This window comes from Lolium perenne, chromosome 7 (genome assembly GCF_019359855.2).
Source record: "Lolium perenne isolate Kyuss_39 chromosome 7, Kyuss_2.0, whole genome shotgun sequence".
NCBI lineage: Eukaryota > Viridiplantae > Streptophyta > Magnoliopsida > Poales > Poaceae > Lolium > Lolium perenne.
This window is the reverse complement of record NC_067250.2, coordinates 217,046,417-217,055,188: the sequence shown is the minus strand read 5'-3', so window position 1 is coordinate 217,055,188 and position 8,772 is coordinate 217,046,417. Positions and strand designations below refer to the sequence as shown.

General features: G+C 40.0%; 1 long non-coding RNA gene across 2 annotated transcripts; it reads right to left on the bottom strand.

Moving 5' to 3' along the window:
- Window positions 1-986: 986 nt before the first annotated feature.
- LOC127312250 (uncharacterized) lies at window positions 987-4,509 on the bottom strand. 2 transcript variants are annotated; one of them, XR_011748521.1, is made up of 3 exons: window positions 4,392-4,509; window positions 3,147-3,258; window positions 987-1,299 (listed from the first exon to the last, which is right to left on the bottom strand). It is a non-coding gene; the product is annotated as an uncharacterized lncRNA (long non-coding RNA). The 2 variants fall into 2 exon arrangements; XR_011748520.1 differs by lacking the exon at window positions 4,392-4,509 and adding an exon at window positions 3,434-3,509.
- Window positions 4,510-8,772: the final 4,263 nt, after the last annotated feature.

The window sequence follows — 8,772 nt, the reverse complement described above, 5'->3', positions numbered from 1 at the left end:
AAACTATTTTTATTAGCAAAACAGTATACTGGCAGATTTCCGTTTTTAATTTCTGTTTTACAAATTTCAAACAATTAAAAAGGGCGGGAACGTCTAAATAGCAAGACATACATGCACACAACAAATAGATAAAATACGCCCACGCAACACACTTAGGGAACTATAAGCAATCAGCACACCAAACAAGGCACTCTAAGTATCTAGAGATACCTAATACGTGGGGGTAGCTCAATCAAAGTGATCGAGTTTGTCCTATCCATCCTATAGGTTTGGGGGATGGTCACATATGTTGGCGTCTTCATCTTGTTAACATCATCTTTAATAAGGATTCTCAAAGCAAAGGGTGGTGATGCGGCCTGGTGTTGAGTCGTCGATGTTGAAGTGGAGGCGAAAACTGTGTAGAACTTCTGATCTCAACATCTCTGTGACGTGAGGTCTTCAGAGGGGTAGCTATTGAGGAACTCCCAAGGTCGACAACTTCTTGTAGCTGGCCTAAAAATTACTAGTCAAGAACTGAGGACTTGATCCCTGACGACTGCAAAAAGTGTGAGTCCATGGAGGAAGAAGGTCAGCTCCTTGACAGACTTTGGTGACAACCAAAGGCATGATATTATTATCCCTTTATGTGCAGGACTAAATCGGCGTCCGATCTTCAATTGTTGTCGTTGGAGATAAGGGAGTCTTCCTGAGGGATTGAGCCATCTTCGAGTTCGAGTCTTCGGTCTGAGTTGGGGACATCGTCCAACATGTAGGTTTGAAATAGATGAGACAATAGAGTAAGAACTTTCAAACGTTCATAAAGCGGAGGGGTAAGAGTTTAGAAGCTTTGAATAAATAAGAGGAGTAGAAGTGATGCTTTCGACTAAAGAAAGAATTACTTTGTAAATAGTTTTTCCCAAGTACTTGTTTCCTAACTAACGTCCATGCTAACTAAGGTCTCCTACAGTCAGGATAGCTCTGATACCAGCTCTGTGGGGACCCCAGACTAACGGTCCGAAATACCCTGTTATGTATACAGTTCACGATCCCATGATCAGTGTGTCGTGAACACATAACCGAACTGATATCAAATTACACCATCCATTACAAAGCGGAATAAGAAAATTACAACATGGTCGCATGACCAATACTTACATAACAGCCTCGGAGGGCCTAACTAAACATCAGAGTAGCATCATCACTTCAGCAGCGCAGTACCCAAGTCATCTGCCATAACCCTACAGGCAACTGACTGGGAAGACGTTCCTAGCTCGCATAGACGTCGCCAACTCCTTCTTCATCCGTCGTGTTCCTCCAAGTCTGGCCAAGTAAATAGCCAGGGACAAAGCCGTGAGTACATTTGGAATTGTACTCGCAAACCATCAAGAAAGATGCTAACAGAGCTAACTAAAAGAGACAAGAGAGGAAGAATAGTTTCTCTTGTGGATATAGCATGTGAAAGAGAATCAGTTTCTCTTGTGGATATAGCATGTGAAAGAGAATCAGTTTCTCTTGTGGATATAGCATGTGAAAGAGAATCAGTTTCTCTTGTGGATATAGCATGTGAAAGAGAATCAGTTTCTCTTGTGGATATAGCATCCCGACATCGCAATTGATGGAGACACTAAAGTGATACTATGACACCTCTATATCTTTATTGAAGAAGATACTTCAAAAGATAGCTATGGCATATCTATATCTTTATTGAAGAAGAGTTAGCATACCGCCATCTCAGGTGATGGGGATACTAGGGAAGTCCTATGACATCTCTATATCTTTGTTAAAGAAGAGTTCCTCTACATGAAACACTAGGAAAGAGTTCCCCACTTGGTCTCAATTTTTCCCACGACCATCTCCATATGGTCAACACACGCCCACTTTCCGTACCCTTCCGGTACATCCAACACAACACTTTCTTTGCAAAGCATTTATCAAAACAAAACTCAAGCCCCGGTAAAGGTAGACCTTTGCAACCCGTCCATGACCGCGGACGCGGCTATTCGAATAGATTTGACTTTGCAGAGTTTGCACACTTTCCCCACAACTATCCGGATACCTATCGTGTGGGCATCATCCCTGCATAACAACATATGCCACGACGGATACCCGGACATAACCTTTCGCCCATCTCCACTGGCACGAGTCCTTCCCTGCGGGCTTACCCCTTCCCGGCACCCCGGCAGCATACCTCCTTTTGAGCGTATCTCCGGCGCCATGATAGAAGACCCTCAGTAATCGTCCGGCTATAGACAACTACAGTGTATTGCCTCCTCCAGAGCGCAACCCGGCGTCGGAGGTCGTCATGACCCTCCCTAGAAAGTTGTGAAGGGTGCTCCTGCCAGCTTCAACAAACTACGGGCTAAGCCCCGTGCCCATATTGGGGTAGAGTGGTTGCGCGATAAAAGTTGGGCTGGTGTACACTTATACGCAGTGCTCCTTTTTAGAAAACATTTCTTTTTCCCCCACAACACCTCGGTTGTCAACCAACCTCCATACACCTCTTTTCCAAACATCTTTATCAAGATCCTTTGCTTTCATAAACCATACACGGGATTAACTCACCCAAGGTTTTCATAAACATTTACAACAAGGTAAACCTTGAGGGGTTCCCAACCTATAGTTTCATGAGAAGGAACTAATACAACACCATGGCCGAGATGCGGGTCATCACGCCATGAGGGGTATTTGTGAGTGGCTCAAAGAGGATTATACTTGCTTAAGGTAAGCATGTATGATGACAACATAGGGTGGAACCAACTTTCATATTGGTGGTACTACTATACAACTTGGATGGTGAAGGTGCACTATCCAACCAACATTCACAAGGGTACACGGCATACTTCTCTCAATGTTGAGAATACACCAAGATCATGACATTGATACCTCTAGACTACAAGAGTGGTGGGTGTGGTGTAAGTTACTATCTTGAAATGGAACATGCTCAAGTTGAGCATACGAGATAACCAAGTGGAACAGCACGGCCATGATACCATGCATCCCACAATCACAACGACAATAGTGGAGTATCACCACTAGGGAGTACCCCACTTGCAATCACACATAGATGACATAAATAGAGAGAATAACACACATAGAAATAAGGTGCTTTGGACATCAACAAATGACATCCAACTAGACACCGAATCAGAGATCAAAAGATGGCTTGCCTTGGCTTATTTGTCCCTGTACGTCTTCAACTCCATCAATATAAGAATTCCAACAACATATAAAGAATCCTTGTCCAATCCACTTCTTCTTCTTCTCCGGAATTGTTCGCATCTATCGCCGGAAAATATAAAAGGAACACAATCAATCACATTGCTCCAAACATAAAAAGCATGCAACATTCAACAATCAATAGCTAACCACCTTAATAAGGGATAACCTACAAAATACTTATAGATACCACAAAACAATTTTAAGAGTTTTAATTTAGAAAACCCCATTTATTTACCTAGTAGAGGTATGAGAGTGCCACGACTTAGCAATTGCCTCTCTAGCTATCACCATGGCACAAACTAAGTACCCCCTGGTAGATAACATCATAAAGAGGACAAGTGCATTAGTTTGGCCTCACAAACATTCACAATGCATTTTCAAACATTTTTGGAAAAGTAGAAACCAGTTTTCCTAACTTAATTTGTTCACATAACACAACATCCAAAATAAGAAGCAAACCATAATCCACATCATTTGAAAACTTAAGCAAAACAAAAGAGCTAAAGTTAGGTTGCAGAGGTGTTGTTTTGCAAGCATAAAACAAAGGTTGCCCATCTTTACTAAAAAGAGTTGGTCAAGGGTTTTAAATAAACCGAAAAGTTTTGCTTCAACAATGCATGTCACACATAAACATTACTAACAGCAACAAATATGTATGAACAGAGACTAATACTATTTTTCCTATATAGCCAGTACTAATACAAGACTAACCCAATTGGAATCACCCAAAAACATTAAACATACAATTTTAGGAATTTCCTTGAATCTGACTGTACAGAAAACAAGATCTGTAAGCCATAAATCATATAAAATCCTAAAAATATGAGGCTACTTGCATTTGAAAGGTAATTAAACAGAGATGCAAACACAATTGGATTTGGGTTCAAATTATTTCTGAAACTCTCACAAATGGATTGACAAGTTTACTGCATGTTTTCACCATTTGCTTTAACTATGGAGTTGCAGAACAGATAAAGGTTTGAAACTTGTTGGAGATGATTAAAAAAACATTCAGTAATCCTACAGAATTGGAATCACTCAATTAGGTTCAAAAATGGATTTTTGATGAATTAAAAGCTAACAGCCATGTCTGCAGAACATACAGAACAAGTTTAATTCATCAAAAATCATACACAAATCATAAAAATATGAGGTCTGCTGCATCTGAAAGGTATTGAATAGGTGGTTCTTACCCAGTTGGTTTCATTCAAAAATTCGTCTCCAAGCTCCTGGTTTAATTCGACAAAGTCAGATCTGACCAGATCTTGATCTGTGAGCCATTTCAGTTTCAGGAGGTCAATCGAAGTGAAACCACCGCCAAAATGAAGGAATTGGAGAGGGCTTTCACCCAAAGTTGAGTTTGCTCAAAAAGGTTTTGTCAAACGGAAGAAATCTAACAAACAGTGATTTTTCATGCTTGCAGAACTTTATTTATCATGCAAAATCCGTAACGAATTTGAGGATGAAACCAGCGCCAAGTTGTAGATCTTTTCAATACCTATCTGTGGAACTTTGAATCACTCGATTTGGATCTGTAGACAAGATTTGGTGGATTTTACAAGTTCGTACCAGAATCTGAAACAGCAAGATACAGAAATTACTGCAAGGTTTTGGACGAACTTTGGTCAAGAGTTTCAGATCTGAGGATTGCTCAACCTTCTCCATGCTTGGACCAACATGCACCTGCATCAAGATCCAATATTGTGAGAGGAGAAATGAGGAATAGGGCTGGATTCATCTAGGGTTAGGGGAGAAGAGAGTGAGAGGGAAGCTCTCATGGTGAGGGGAAGCTTGGGAGAGGAGGGAGCTGCATCTTGGAGTGCTCTCCATGGCCATGGCCGGCCATGCAAGCAAGGAGGAGCAGCAGCTCGTGGGAGAAGGAGGGGAGGGAGTGGGTGTGAGTGGAGAGAGCAAAAATGAGAGCAAAGGGGGAGGTGGCCGGCCAAGGAGGGGTTTCTATAGAGGGAGGGAGTGATGGCAGCCCCTTATTTGATTGGCCAAGGTGGGTGGCTGCCCATTTATTTGTTGGGGTAGTTGGGAGGCAAGACTTGCAAGAGAAGAAAGTGAGGAGGGAGGGCTGGCCGAAATTGTCATGCCAATCTCAATGGTCGGCTCCAATTTTGCCAAGAACAAGTGAACAATGTGTGAGAGACTTCCATGTCCATGTGCATAGGCTATGGCATGGTGTTGTGGAAGATGTCAATGGAAAACTTTGAGGAGGATTAGAATAGGAGTAGGTACATATGGATAGAAAGGAGTATGAGGGTGACATGTGGCATGAGAATAATTTCCACCACTTTGGTTGAGACCAACTTATGAAGAAGATAATTCCCGAGGTAGAGTTGATGAATAGAAGTTTTCATTTGAATTCAAGATTGAAAAGATTGAGATAGACCACATGCAACAATGCATGAGCATGCCCAGGTAGATGGGGTGGTGATAGTGGTTTAGGCAATGGTAGAGAAAGTTTAAGAGAGATGGTGAGAGAAGTAACCATATACCCACAATGATTAATATGGTGACATAAATTATGAATTCATGAGGTCAAGGTGATGATGGAAAAGAATGTAAAGTGCTCTACAAATGAGAGGTCAATTGGAAGTGGTTTGAAAGTATCAAATGATCATCCATTTGATCAAGAGTTGGAGGATGAAGGAACATTAGGGGGGTAGATCAGAGATGTACACAAGATGTGCAAGAGTTGTCATTTGAAATAGAATTCACTTGAAAGGTATATGACACACCTCAATTGTCTAGAGACAATTGGGAATGAACTCAAGTGGAGTGGAATTTGAAAATGTTGAGATAAAACTAGTTGGAACATAGGAGTTCAAAATATTCTACTTACTTTCTCAAGTAAGTAGAGTTTTTCTCAAATGTAAAATAAGCAAGAGGAAAACAAGGAATGGTATAGGTACCATAAACAAGCTTTTTGTTAAAAAGAAAGCCAAATAGAGAGTAATGTTTTTATAAATCAGTACTTGGTAGACATGGGAAGAAAAACAAAACCCATTTTAGTTCCTTGTTTTCTTTGAAGAATTATTTTGAAAAGATTTAATAAAACTAGAAGTAGTTTTGTGATAAAACTAGAGAAGGAAAATCAATAGGACCTTTGAGAGAGAAAACTTATTTTAGGGAGAAGTGTTCTCAAGGGTAGATGGTGGATACAAAATGTACCCATCATTCCCACTCTTGGTTTTGTGAAAATAAACTTGGATTAAAAACAAAAACAAGAGGTTAAAGAGGAAGAAGTGATCTAGTGCTGAAACACTAGATAAGGTGTGAGATCAAGTTGAATATAGGAGTTGCAAGGATAGACTGAGACATGCAAGACGTGGAGTTTGAAGAGGATGTTGCATAGATGAGATCCATGCATTGAAGTCAACAATAACAGTTGTGAGTGCTTAGAGATCAATTGCCAAAGTCTGGACATTTTAAGCCTGTCAACACAGATGGTCGACTTGGCCTCAAAACCAACAAGGATGAGTGGGTATAAGAGAAGGATGTAGCTAGGGGTAGATGATCCCAAGTTTTGAACTAAGGATGATTGAGTTATCTTGTACCCCAAAGAGAAACGTCAATATGGCACACTCATGTTGCCATCAGAAGAAGAGTTTGATGTACCAAAAAGGAAAACAATTTTTTTCTAAGTCACACATGTGTTTTATTTGGTGAGTTGCTGGTTTAACCACTAGAGGTGTTGTTCTAAGAGGTGGCTCAAGACAAAACTCAACAAAAAAAAAATCAAGACAATACATCTACCAACAGATCAAGGCAATTCATCACAACAAACAGATCAAGGCAATTCATCTAATTAGTCTTTAGAAAAAGTTTTTGTTCCCCCTAATTTTTGCAATAAGGACAATTAATCAAGGTTGCAAAAGTTGGGGTGTTACATTCGGATCCTAGCAATCCTTGTGTGGGAGAGAGACACGCTCCTCTTTTTCATATAAACACTGGTGTTCTTCGTTTTACTTTTAATGTTCATGACAAAAGTTGGAAGCTACTGCACTTATTGTTATTTGGTTGGAAACAGAAAATGCTTCATATTGTCTTGAATAATTTGATACTTGGCAATTGTTTTGAGCTCTCAAGTAGATCATGTTTAAGCTCATGCACCATGTAGTTTAAACCTATTAGTGGAGAACTACTGTAGAGCTTGTTGAAATTGGTTTGCATGATTGGTCTCTCTAAGGTCTAGATATTTTCTGGTAAAAGTGTTTGAGCAACAAGGAAGACAGTGTAGAGTCTTATAATGCTTGCAATATGTTCTTATGTAAGTTTTGATGTACCGGTTCATACTTGTGTTTGCTTCAAACGACCTTGCTAGCCAAAGCCTTGTACTGAGAGGGAATGCTTCTCGTGCATCCAAAACCTTGAGCCAAAACCTGTGCCATGTGTGTCCACCATACCTACCTACTATGTGGTATTTCTCTGCCATTCCAAGTAAATACTTCATGTGCTACCTTTAAACAATTCAAAAGTTATTATCTCTTATTTGTGTCAATGTTTTATAGCTCATGAGGAAGTATGTGGTGTTTTATCTTTCAATCTTGTTGGGCAGACTCTCACCAATGGACTAGTGGCTTCATCCGCTTATCCAATAATTTTGCAAAAAGAGCTGGCAACGGGGTTCCCAGCCCCAATTAATTAACTTTCATTAATAACTCTCTTCACATGTTTTGCCCTGATTCATTAGTAAGCAACTTAATTTTGCAAATAGACACTCCTTCATGGTATGTGAATGTTGGAAGGCACCCGAGGATTCGGTTAGCCATGGCTTGTGAAAGCAAAAGGTTGGGAGGAGTGTCATCCATAAATAAAACTAAAGTACATGTGTAAACAAAGGAGAAGAGGGATGATCTACCTTGCTGGTAGAGATAACGTCCTTCATGGGAGCCGCTCTTTGAAAGTCTGTTTGATGAGGGGGTTAGAGTGCCCACTACCATTCGTTGACAACAACAAACACCTCTCAAAACTTTACTTTTATGCTCTCTATATGATTTCAAAACTTAAAAAGCTCTAGCACATGATTTAATCCCTGCTTCCCTCTGCGAAGGGCCTTTCTTTTACTTTATGTTGAGTCAGTTTACCTACTCCTTTCTATCTTAGAAGCAAACACTTGTGCCAACTGTGCATTGATTCTTACATACTTGCTTATTTGCACTCATCATATTACTTTGTGTTGACAATTATCCATGAGATATGCATGTTAAAAGTTGAAAGCAACTTCTGAAACTTAAATCTTCCTTTGTGTTGCTTCAATGCCTTTACTTTGAATTTATTGCTTTATGAGTAAACTCCTATGCAAGACTTTTTGATGCTTGTCTTGAAAGTACTATTCATGAAAAGTTTTGCTATATGTTATCTATTTGTTAGCAAACTATAGATCGTTGCCTTGATTCACTTCATTCATTTCATATGTTTTACAATAGTATGATCAAGATTATGTAAGTAGCATGTCACTACAGAAATTATTCTTTTTATCGTTTACGTACTCGAGGGCGAGTAGGAACTAAGCTTGGGGATGCTTGATACGTCTCCAACGTATCTATAATGTCTGATGTTCCATGC